General features: G+C 41.4%; 2 pseudogenes; one reads left to right on the forward strand and one right to left on the reverse strand.

Annotated features, from left to right (window-relative positions):
• LOC142424072 (uncharacterized) overlaps nucleotides 1-13,333 on the forward strand; it is a 783,158-nt pseudogene that overhangs the window by 742,706 nt on the left and 27,119 nt on the right.
• LOC142424686 (small ribosomal subunit protein uS11m pseudogene) lies at nucleotides 12,654-13,241 on the reverse strand (annotated as a pseudogene).

A 13,333-nucleotide genomic window follows, 5' to 3' on the forward strand; every position in this document is an offset into this window, starting at 1 on the left:
CAGCTGCAAAGGCTCAGGTAATGATGGCCAAGGCACCTGCGGACAGAAACGGTACTTTCCCCCAGTGCCAGGAGTGTGCATGGGGAACATAAAATGATGTACAATGTGTAAGTTTATTGGGGCGCGAAACAGAACCAAAGATCCAATTGGCAAAGTTTTAGAAGCAGGCTTTATTGAGAAGCTTGCGGGTGGGCTCAGCAACTCAGGGTATTGAGCTATTGAAACCGCGCTGGGAAAAATCCTGGCAGCGTTTTTTATGCCCACTGCTGGCCGGCACAGCTGGGAAGGATCAAAGCTGGGGAGGATCTGTACACACAGGCGCTTCAGAAGGGAGAAGATCGTTAATCTTATCGATATGTCAGGGAGGGTGGAGTGACCATATCTTCAAAGAATGTCCTGGCTCTGGGGGTGTTTGGTTCTCAGAACTTGTGGTTTTCAAAACTTGTGGTTTTCAGCGAGGGGAGGGGAGGACAGCGAGGGGTGAGTTCTGAGAGCTAAGGTGGAGGCGCCGAACTCAAAATGGAGTCCCTTGTGCCAAGACCAGGCACAATGTACGTGTGTCAGCCTATGATCAGATTCCCCGGATGGGGCATCATCCTAACTAACGCGAACCACCCAGCCATCCAACCCTGCCACAGTGTTAGTGGGCCTGAAGCAAGAAGAGAACCTAATGACCTTTGAGGTGAAGAACCATTCTGCACCCCAAAGTATTGACGTATATAACTGCCTTTAGGAAAAGAGAAGTAACTGGCATTATATGGTCTAGGTCCATTATGTCAGTGTAACAAAATTTAAAAATAAAATGGGAGAAAGAGGTCGGGTGGATGGTTATTAAACTCGACTATTCTTAGAGTTGGAGTTTGTACTTTTATCTTGTTTTATTTTGCTTGAATGCTATTGGCGCAGTTAAACATGACAGTTCAGTTCAATGATGCTTATCATGATTTCCACACTCTGCTAATTTAATTTATCACTCACCAGAGGTTATGTCAATCCAGTGATTTGAAGTGCATGGGCAGAATGTTTGCCGAGACTCTTCCATATTGAGAGATCTGGAATATAAATTTACTTCCTCCAAGTAACTCTTGGCTGCTGGGTCTCTGAAACAAGTGCTTATGGGACAGAACAAAGTGAAGCATTTCCCTATTAATTTGCATCCATAAGGATTATGCTTCTTTTATGCCTGTTATACTAGAGAATTACTTTATGGAAGTTCTAGTCAGATTCCAAAGTTGTTGGCTGAAAAGGTAGAGATGAGAATTGCAACACTTTGTTACATTTCCCAATTTGGTCCAATCATTACACAGACTGTACAGAAAATTCTGTTGCCTAACTTTATCGGGAATTGAAAAAGAAGTCACTTATCATAAAATATTTACTGAATTAAACTGATTTATGTTCCCAGTTCTGATGGAGCCACCTTATCCTTCCTTAAATCTTGGGAAACAGAGGCTAGATTTTGTAACTAAAAGGGGACTTCTCTTGAAATCCCTGCCCTGTTTGACTGGGTAGGCTAGAGAAACAAATCCAGGGACACTCATAATGTGGAGCATAGAGCTTCAATCTTCTACCAATGAGTAATTGGCTATCAAGGAAACAGCCCCAGTCCAGATCAAGTCCATAAGTCTGATATTAGCTCATAAGTCCAATACTAGGCCATACATTCCTCTTAAGACTCATGCAGCACATGCAATGATGCTGAATGCAGAAAGATCACAGGTCGGTGGCTGAAAATTCTTGTGTATCCAATGGCAGTAGAATTTCTTAGTGTTGGCGCAGGTTTCCACATGGCTCCTCTAGCTCTCCGAATAGTGGGAAGGGGAAGCAGAGAGAGAGGGTGGCCCACCTCCAGGAAGAAAGAATGGAAGTTCCCAGATTTCTCATGAGAAGGTCAAACCCACCAGGAGACATCATGGAGCTGTGACCTGATTGACAGGCTAAACTCCATGCCTAGACTTATTTATTAAGTGAATATGAAATTATGTAACTACTACACCTGCTTTCATGTGACATTTTCTGTCCCCATGGTTAAATCATGAATTGTCCAAACAAAACAAAACAAAACAAAAAACCCACAAAAATAAACAAGTCACGGCCATGGAGTTAATATGGGCTCATAGTGACTCTATAGGACAGGTTAGAATCTCCCCTGTGAGTTTCCAAGACTAAATTTTTGCTGAAGTAAAAAGCTCCATCTTTCTCTGTGGCGTGAATGGTGGATTCAAAGTGCTAGTCTTACAGTTAGCAGCCCAACTCATAACCACTACACAAACAGGGCCCCTTATCTATCATTGTAGCTCTACCAGCAATAGCACACAAGTAGAGTCCAAAAGGATCCCTCAGTTATGCAGCCTACTTTCCATTGAATTGCTAACTTAATGTTAGTGATTGATCAGAATCAGATATGCCAAGTTACCACTACCAAGTGCTCCAAAGGGAATCCCATTAGAAGATCCTAGACAGAGTGGGAGGAAAATGTGGACCAAAACTCAATCACCTAAGAGACCTTCAAGACAATGGTCACCTTTCAAGTCCAGTCGTAGCGTAAACAAGTGTGTAACAACCACGGGGTTCATAGGTGAAATTGTACGGCTATAATATATAAAGATCATACTAAAGTCATAGAACATAGGAGAAAATAAAATAAAGGAGTCAGACACATTTTATAGTAGCATGCTCACCTCTGGGATGGCCATGATCTCAGCAGCCAGGTCTGTGCAGAGAGAGGGAGGAGGAGAGAGTCAATCTTTACTGTCATGGGATATTTCTAGGTAGCCATAAGATGTGCATATTCAGTAGTTACATACATTGCAAGGTGGGTGATAACCACAGTAAGGCCTCTGTGTTCACAGGTGAATAAACCTAATACCTGCATTGGAAGAAGGCATGGGGGGGGGGGATGGGTGCTGTGGCGGGAGGAGACAAGGAGAATGTTTGCTTCTATAGAGAGATAGAATCAACCATGTGCTCACTTTAAGACAGCATAGCTATTAGGGGAGAATCTGTGGGAATGATATTTAAAGCAGGATAATGAACTTGGACTTTATCTCTAACATACCAAAGTGGTGGCTTTCCTATTGTGGAATACTAGCTTTCTAGATTCCCTCTGTTATAAGTTAGGGAATATAGTCCTACTTCTCTCAGTCTTAGTTTCCCACAGTACAGAATGGAACTCACCCTGTTGATAGACTAAATAACTATATAAGTAAGATCAAAAGGACAGGACACACTCAAGAACATATTTAGGAAAATGTGGAGGAATAGAAACAGGAAAGCCTTGAAGAGAGGGGGATGAATAATAGTGTGTTGTTGTTGTGGATAGTTGCCCTCAATTAGGTTCCAGCTCACAGAGAAGCCAGGTACAACAGAATGAAAAACTGCCAATTCCTGCTCCATCTCACAGTAGTTTTTCTGCTTGTGCTCATTGCTGCAGTCAATGATTCGATCTCTCACAAGGGTCTTCCTATTTTTCACTGCCCTTCTACTTTCCCAAGCATGATATCCTTTTCCAGGGACTGGTTTCTCCTGAAAACATATTCAAGGTACATGAGACAACATCTCACCGTGCTCACTTCTCAGGAGCATTCTGGATGTACTTCTTCTGAGACAGATTTGTGAGTTCTTCTTGAAGTCCATGGTTCTTTCAATATTCTTCGCTGTCCTGTCCCGCAGGACATCAAGAACGTGGACCTGAAAGAGGGACTGGGAATGAAGATGGGCAAGGGCGTGAGAAATGAAGGCAAGACAGGAATCTGATCAAGCCTCATTTATTGAGTTGAGAGCAGAGGTTTAAATAGCCAGCGAGGGCTGGCACCATTACATCACATGTAAAATAGGGTACATCTGAGGTAGCCAATAGTCATGCATCTTCAAACAAGGAAGGAATGGCGGGCAACTGATCAAACAGGTAAGTATGCTAATGAAGCATTCCTGGTGAGCCTGGGGGGAGATGCCAGCAGACATGTATTGACCAATGAGTATAGCAGCTGCTAGTGAAAGATCACCAATCCTAGCAAGGGTCAGGGCAGCCACCCTCTGGTGGGAAAGGAATAAAGGGCCGAAAAACCTCTGGGCAGTTTGTATGGCGAGAGTAGATTCATGGCTAAAATCCAGGGTGGGGAGACACGCAGCTCCCTACACTTCGCCAAACCATAATTCAAATGATGCAAGAAGTATCAAAAGAGGATGGGAGGGATACACAAAGCAAGAGGTAGCATATGATCTAAAACTGGTGGTAGTGAAGGAAGAAGTTCCAAAGGTACTGAAGGTATTAACAAAAAACAAGGCTCCAGGAGTTGACAGAATACCAGCTGAAATGTATCAACCAGCTGATGAAGCACAGGAATCACTCAATTCTCTATGTAAGAAATTCAAAACATAGCTGCCTGGTAATAAAACTGTAGAAATTATCAACCAATAGAATTAAAACCACATGCACATAAATTTTTTCAGAAGATGATTCAATAATGCTTGTAGCAGTACTTCAACAGGAAGACTCCAGAAGTGCAATCTGGATTCAGAAGAGAATGTGACATGAGATGTCATTGCTGACATCAGATGGGTCTTGCCTGAAAGCTACCAGAAATGTGTTTACTTGTGTTCATTGACTATGCAAAAACATTTAACTGTGTGGACCTGTGGCAGGTGGATTTATGGTAACTTGAAGATGTATGACCATGTAGTGGGGAAATCCAACCTGCCAATCAGGTCACAGCTTCATGATGCCTCCTTGGGGGTGTGGCCTTCTAATAATTGGAGAATATTGGTATTTCCTTCTATCTGCCACTCCATATTTCTGCTTGATAGAACTCTGTCTTTCTTCAGGGCCGTTCCCATGTGGGCTGCCTGAGCCTCAGAGCTATTGGTGCCCTCCCACACTACGACTGACCTTGGATCCATGTGATTCTGCATCCACTGGCCTGTTAGCTTCCGTATCCCGCTTCACCTTTATACAGCATCAACCTGCAGCTCTGTGAGTGTACAGAGGACCCTGCCCTGCATCAGACTTGTGACCTTGAGTTAGACTGGGGTGTGATGCCTTCTTGGTGTAATGGTACTTCTTGATATAAAACTCTTCCTTATACACATATGAGTGTCCCTGGATTTGTTTCTCTAGACAACCTGGCCTAACACAGGAACATAGCATTGAGATGAATTTAAATTTCAGAACATGTAGTTGTGCTCATGTAGAATTTGTACATGGACCAAGAGGCTCTCATTTAAAAAGAAGAGAATATTTTGTGGTTCAGAACTAGAAATGGTGTACATCAGAATTGTATCCTTTCATCATACTTATTCAATCGATATGCTGAGCAAATCATCCAAGAAGCTGGAGTTTCTGAAGAAGAACTTGGCTTTTTCCTTTTCATTTTCTAGGAGGAAGGCTTTTTAACATCTGTCAATCTATACATGACACAATTTGCATGCTGGAAAGGATGGAAATATTCAGCATGGATTCCATCACCATGTAAAGAAAACAAAACTCTGATTACTGGACCAAGAGATAATATCATAAATAGGGGAAATATTGAAGTTGTCAAGGATTTCATCTTATTTGGACACATGTTTGCACTGGGCATATCTGCTGTACAAGACCTCTTTAAAGTACTGAAGAGGAAAGAGGTCACTTTGAGGACAGAGGTGCACCTTTTTTCAGCCCCATCATATACATGTGCAAGTTGGATATTGAGTAAGGAAGACCAAAGAAGAATCAATTCATTTAACTTATGGTATTGGCAAAGAATGCTGAAAGTCCCATGGACTGCAAGAAGATAGTACCTTAATGGGCTTGAAATGGTTAAGGGAAAACTGATGAGGGTGGGGGGAGAGTGAAAGGATTAGCCTGCTGTTAGTTAAAATATGAGAAGTATAACCATATCAGATTTAGTTTATGGAATTTAAAAATGTAGCAGTCCCCTACTTGCAGTACAAATTGATTTTAAGCTTAATTAGTGGAGCTAGTCTTCTAATTCAGGAAGATGGTAAACAAGGCCATTAAGATAGGCAGGCATGCCTCAGCATCCCCCTAGAGATAAACAATGGAGTCTAATCCTTCAGGGTTGATGGTCTGGTAACCCCTGGAGAAATATAGGTATAGATACTTACCTGCTTTTTGCCACATAATTTGGGGTACACGCATGCACACACACACACACACACACACACACACACACACACCAACAGGCGCACACACACCTGCACATGCCAGACACACCTCAAATGTCAGTGTCTTAAAGTAAAATTGACCTGCAGGTGTCGATGCAAATGGGCACATCTGAGCATTTCCAACCAGTTGATTGAAAGGGACTGCTAATTGACTTTCCAGGTGGCACATTCTGTTCCAGGGCTCTGGCTGCATCAGTGTAGCTGCTAGTGGCTTGTCATCAGGAATGTCTTAAAGGGAGTCAATTTATCTTGCCTCCGTGGAGCTATTTATCTCCTTTGCACCTCCAAAAGAGGTCATTAAGCTACAACCTAATTGAATGAGGAGACTCTACCCTTTTGGAAGTTGACAGATTATGTAACTGCACATCACTGGAAAACTAATTCTTAATGGTGTGCTCCTTTTCCTTGATTTCCTAATTTTCATTTGTTCAATGATGGGTTCACTTGCCGCTGTTCTCAATCCATTTTCTGTCCCTACTACATTACTGGTTGTGGTCTACAAAGTGATGGTCTACAAAGTCAAGGCTGAGACTTTCAAGCAACATCCAAGACAGCCTGCCTTCACAAAGTCTGGTGACGTATATTTTGAATGTATTCTACTACCACAGTTGTACTCAGAGGGATCAGTGAAGGGAGTTTTGTTGGTCACTTAATTCATTAAATATACTTTCATCTCAAGTCTGACAATTGGGACCATGAGAAAAACATATCAATAGGCTGACCCAGACAGACAGAAATAAAAAAGAAGGAGCAGAGTTACAAGACGATAAGACTACAATGAGCATTCAAGAGACTGCATCGCTCACCTATGGTGTAGACAAGTGTCACACAGCCTTGCCTTCGAGACCTCATGTGATGTTTGTGAAATGGGGTCTCCACAACATGAAAAGTTGACTCTTCAATCACTTTGGCACTTCCCATGGTTTCCTTGCAACCAGAAATTCACAGTTCTTTTTAAAGCCAAAGAAAGTTATGGAGAATATTTTGTTTGAAATAAAACAAAAAAAACTAAAGAACAAAAAATCAAAAGACACATGCAAAATTTTGTTTATTGTGGACATTTCTATAATAGCAAAACAATGGGGACAGTCAAAAACTGACCCTAGAGGCATGGAAAAACAAACTTCTGTATGTATACAATGGAATGTTATGGAATATCACTTAAAACATCACGAATCTGTTAGTAATTTTAAGACATGGACGTAGCAAGAGAATATTATGATTAAGAATGTTAATCAATCTCACAAAGTTAACTATTTTATGAAATAATTATAAGAAATGAAGAAAATGCAGTTTTCATAGGAAAAGATAGGATTTCAAGGACTACAAGGGTGCTGGAATGTGGTAGGGACAGTAAGAAGAAAGGGAGAGAAAATTTTGGAGGAAGAGACACACACACACACACACACACACAAAAGGACCACATAAAGTGGGGGAGGGAGGAGAGCACTGGATAACTTTTACTGATTTGGCTTAATAAGATGGTTAGTGCAACTACACAGAATATGTTTTTATTTGAACTATTGTGATCTACATACAAAAAATCATAAAGAAGTATTTAAAGTATATAAAAATGAGTAAATACCAATAAAAATAAAGATAATTTTTTTTAAATAGAGAGAAATGTGACACCGTGAAAAACCCTTTACATTATTTACCCATTGGATAGCAACATTGCTCTGAATCTCAAAAAATAAAGGAAAGGAAAAACTGAAGAGGACATAGATTCTTTATTGCTATAAAATTAATTTTTAACTTTTAAGGTGCAGCCATATATTGTTTAGTCCTTGCTAGGTTGAACAATAGAGACATAAAAGAAATTCATATGTATTGAAAATTATGTGTGTGGATCTTAAGTTCAAGAACAATAGCTATTAAAAAATAAAACAAACAAACAAACAGAAAACCCACCTCAGATTCTGATCCTGTATAAGCATTATTTACATGGGATTGTGGTTAGAAGAAAGACTTCTTCTCAAAATCCAGTTTCTTTATTTTTAAAGTGATAATGCTTTATTCCTGAGGTCTGAAGTAACATAGGTCTCAGGCATAGATGCCCTTCAATCTCAGAGTTCTACTGGAGTTGTCTCTTGGAAATAGCCTATGGTAGTTACAAAATCTGTTGTCAATTTGAGACTTAAAAATGAAGGGGTGGAGTGTAGCCTGTCAATCAGATAACAGCTAGATGACCTCATTTAGAGGCACTAAGGAGATAAATAGCTCACTGGAGGTGGGACACACACTCACTCCCTGCCAGACATTCCTGCAGACAAGACAAATGGAACTACGCTAGAGTCCTTGAGCTGAAGGAGCCATATGGAGACCCCTGCCAGTGCCAAGATGCTTCCATTGCCACTAGAATCTAGTGACTAGATCGACAAGACTTTCCAACTACTGGCCTGTGATCTTTCTGCATTCGGTGTCATTGCATTTGGTGGATGAATCTGAAGAGGACTTTACAGATTGGTATCAGACATAGGGGCTCAAATCTGACTTACAGACCTGATCTTGACTGGGCTGGTATGTTTTCTCAATATTCAATTGCTTTTGTATATAAAGCTCTTTCTTATACAGGTATGTGTGTCTATGAATTTGTTTCTCTAGTCTACCTGGACTAAGATATAACCCTTAAAGCAATCCCTGTTGGATTCTTAGATTAACTAGTCAGGCAAAACACTGTTCGTTGTGACTGCCATCTGCATTTCTGTCAAAACCCTCCAGACATCATTCCACTTAGCAGTCTCACCAAATGTGCAATGCAATTTTTTTTGCCATACTCGCCTAAGGGAATAAATGTAAGCCTCTTAAATCAATAAGGGCTTATATGGAAAGAAAACAAACACGGTATAAATTAAACACTGTTAATAAGTTAAAACAAAGTAGGAGGTCTTTAACACCCAGACATTAAACATATTATATAGCCATGGTAAACAAAAGAGTCTGGTACTGGTACAAATATTCATATGAAGACCAATGGATTAGAACTGAAACTCAGAAATACAATCAAATACCTATAGACACCTAATCTTTGATAAAGGTTTAAGACAGAGTAAGTGGGGGCAGAGATAGCCTTTTCTCTCAGAGATCCAAGTTATGTTGGATCTTCACTTGTACATGAACTGGACAAGAACAACTGTCTCTGAGAAGAAGCAAAACAGTTTATTAAAGGGGGACAGTGTTGGATTTTGGGAAGGGAACGTGAGCTCACCTTGGGCACACAGAAGAATGACGACCAGTTGAGATGCAAAAGTGGCAAAAGGAGTTTATTCACTAGCTTGAGCTAGGGCTTCCCTCCCTCCACTGCCCAGCACAGCGGGGACCCAGCGTCCAAAAGGGAATCAGTCCCGAACTTTTTGTTCTCCAGGCTTTTATAGGGCCAGGGGCAAGGAGCAGTCCAGAGTTGCTATTCTTTAAATTTATTGGAGAAAACTTCTGGCGCCAGCATTGTCCAGTGGTGGTTGGCAAGCAGTTTTGTGTGTATCTCCTTGACTGGCTAATGGGGGTGGTGGGCACTGCACCCTACTGGTCAGTCTGGGACAGATGATGCCTTCTCTGACTGAATTACCTCAGTGTCCAGAAATCTGAAATTAGAGCTTAAGCCTGCCCTAGACTTTGGTTTTCATGGTGCTGGTGCTGGCAGTTGTAAACCAGGACCCCACAACAGAAAAAAGAACCTGCACAGTGACCACCCTCCCCCTCCCCCCCAAAGAGAGGGAGAATGGCTGGTCTTGATCGCTCACAGACTTGCGTTTTTATAGGGTGGGGTAAACAATGGGGGCTTTTCAGCTGTGTGAGGAAGCAAGCAAGAACAGAAGTAGACTTTGCAGTTAGCCTTGACATTTTAAAACTTTTTTTTCCTTCAAGATAGATGGTGTGGCCTTATACTGCAGCTGCTATTTTCTGGCAAATGTTTGCTTGACCTTAACCTCGGGAATTTCCATAGCTTGACACAAAATGGAGACTGCCACAAGATGGTTCCACTCAGGCTAACTATCACACACCTGCAAAATGATTTTTTTTTAATGAAGAGGAAGATAATGCACACCATGTACAAAAATGAACTCACCATAAATCAGAGACCTAAACAGAAACCCTAGAACCTAAAGAGTAACAATGAAAAATTAGGGACACACTAAAGGGCACTAACACAAGACACAAAGACACTGTGAACATAATGAAATATCCATAGTATGGAAGAAATGTAAAGAACTGAGACCTACTCAAAATACATGTATGCACATCGAAAGACTTCATCAAAGAATTTACAAAGAACGCACAGATTGAGAAAACCATTCAGTAATAAGACATCAGATTGAGGGCAAATCAACAAAATCTTTAAGCAACTACAATATTTAACAAGAAAAATACAAATAACGCAATAAAAAATACGCACTGGACAAAATAAACAATTCATTAACGACAGCATCCAGGTGTCCATCAATCATATGAAGAAATGTTAACATTCACTAGGGAGAAGAGAAAAATAAAACAACAGTGAAATACCACCTGATACATTTTAATCAAAATTCAATAAGACAAAATAATAAATGTTAAAGTAGAATAGAAATAGGAATGCTCAGACATTGCTGGTGGACTGTACAATTTTAAAATCTCTATAGAAGTCAGTATAACACTTCCTTAGACAAATGCAAACACGAATATCTTATAATCTAGTAGTCTCTTCATTTTTATATAAACCCTAAAGAAATAAAGAATACAACAGGAACAGACATATGCACACCTGTGTTTATTGCTGTATTTTCCAAAATATCAGAAACAAGGAAACAACCATAGACACCTATTATAAAGGAATAGACAAACCCGGTACTTCCATGCAATAGAAGAAGGCTAAAACCACAAAGATGATCGTGCTGAGGTTGAATGTGTGGAGCCTTCCTGGAGGTCCAAGAGCATGCTGGCCATTAAAAGATGCAAGCAATCTGAACTGGGAGGTGATAAGAAGAGGCAAAGGGCCAAATGATCCAATTCTAAGCCTTGTTTTATCTTGTAAATTTGAAAAGTGTTGAATCAATAGTCGTATTATCTGTAAGAAAATATATTCTTACTTGAAAAAATGTCTTAAACACCACGAGGCATGGAAAAACCTATTATGCTTCACAAAGTCAGTCAAACTTACAAATATTTAATAACTAGCATTATAATGAAAACCAAAGATAAAGAAACTTGGATTATACTTGAAAAGACAAGACTGATGACTGTGAGGAGGCAAAGGACAGGAGGGAACAGGGACAGGAGAGCGATAGGCTATTCAGGAGGATGGGGCAGAGAAAAGAAAGAGAACCACTTGCACGGCGTGTTTAAAATGACACTGCTTTTGGTTTCCATTTCTTGAAAGATGGGCTGTGTAAATAAGTGCAGTGTACATCTTTTTAAATAAATCCCTCAAGATTTCTTATTCCTAAATCTAAACATTGGTCTGAGTGACTAACAAAAAAATAAAACAACAAAAAGCAGGAAAAGTAAAACAGAACTGGATTAGGATCTTTAACTACAGAAAAAAGTTCATTTCAAACAAAAAAAGGCAAAAGAAATCAGTAAAGGATTTTTCTTGTGGGTACCCAACCTACTAAGAATCATTGACTTTATTAATCCATTATGCTGGATTGAAACTGAGAGCAGCGTAGTAAATCCCTTAGCCAAATAGACATACGTAAAGAAGCAGACTAAGACTACGGACAAGAGAAAAGAGCGAAGAAACTGCTGTTGCTGGTTTTTAAATTTCAATATGATTTCTTCTAGAGTTGATAAGGAACACATTTCCATGGCAGAGAAACTCATTCTAGTTCAGTGTCCAGTAGAAATTGTCCTGTGTCAAAAAGTCTTTTTTTTTTTTTTTCAAAAAGTCTTTTAAGTAATTATTTCCGTGGTTGCCTGATGATCCCTGGCTACTTTTCATGGTGAGCCCAACTTCTGCTTTTGTTCACTGGCAGTTTCAATAGCAATGATGAACAATACTGGCTGCAGTAGAGTTTGGGAAGGTAAAAATCTTGTGGGTTATTGACCATCAAGTAAAGACCATTGTATATAAGGTATTGAATGGGATATTAGATGAATTCCGATTAAGAAAAAACACTGACAGCCCATGTGATTTTAGGTGAAACAATGAAATAGAACAGAAACCTCTTCAGCTAATTTAATGAGATGTTCTTTCTCTCTGAATTGCTAACTTTCTTTCTTTCTTTTGTTCTTTCTTTCTTTCATGCCACATGGCAGGGACATACTTCTATTTCTTTTAGGAGCAGAGACAATATCTACTGGTTGGCGCTTGGGTCCCAGCTGTCCCCTCCTGCGCAAGCCTGGCCTGGCCTGGCCTGGCCTTGCTTCTGTGTCAAAGGAGAGGCAAAGGCTGACACATGAAGCCAGTCCTGTCCCCTTGGTTCCCACAGACGCCCTCTGGAGAGCAGCATGGTGCTTTCTGGCGAGGCCCTGCTGGACACGACTTCTGGTCAGGCTCTGGCTTCCTGTCCTCACAGCCTTCGTGCCTTTGGGGGGGGGCAGCCCTTGTGTGGGATGGGGGTATTGTCTGTGATGGAGATCACCTCCAGGCTGCCCATGGTCAGCCCTTTGATAGCAGCCAGGCGCCCGGGCCCCAGGCCTTTCACCCCGACTGGGACTTGGGTCGGATGTGGGTCACACCCTTCCCCTTAGCTTTAGCTGCCGCTGTGATACCTGTGGTCTGCGATGCGATGCGGGTGCCCTTCTTGGCATTTCGGAAACCCTCAGTGCCACAGGATGCCCAGGCCAGAGGCTGGTGCGTGGCAGACACGACCTGAATCTGGGTGTTGTTGTAGGAGGCCTTAATGTGTGCGATTGGGATCTCCAATTTCTTTCTTGTGCACCTCAGCGAGCTCTCCGGGAGATGGAGGGTAAATGCTGAAGCTGCAGTGGCTTGAGACCGCGGCTTTCTACTCAGCCGCCACCTTTGCAGCTGCGCCCTGCAGCTGCCTGGAACCCACGTGGGTAGTCCAGGCCGGCGCCACACTCAGGGCCCAAGGTGTCTGGGACTGAGCCCCTGGGCGCAGGAGCCGGGAGCCCGCTGTGCGCACAGCCTGCATGGCTTGGTTTGGCCCCAGCCAGTGTTCCTGAATTGCTCATTTTCAGGAATTGATGTGGTTCAATTGTCACTAAGACAATTTTATGCGCACTT

Source organism: Tenrec ecaudatus, chromosome 13 (genome assembly GCF_050624435.1).
Source record: "Tenrec ecaudatus isolate mTenEca1 chromosome 13, mTenEca1.hap1, whole genome shotgun sequence".
Classification (NCBI taxonomy): Eukaryota; Metazoa; Chordata; class Mammalia; order Afrosoricida; family Tenrecidae; genus Tenrec; species Tenrec ecaudatus.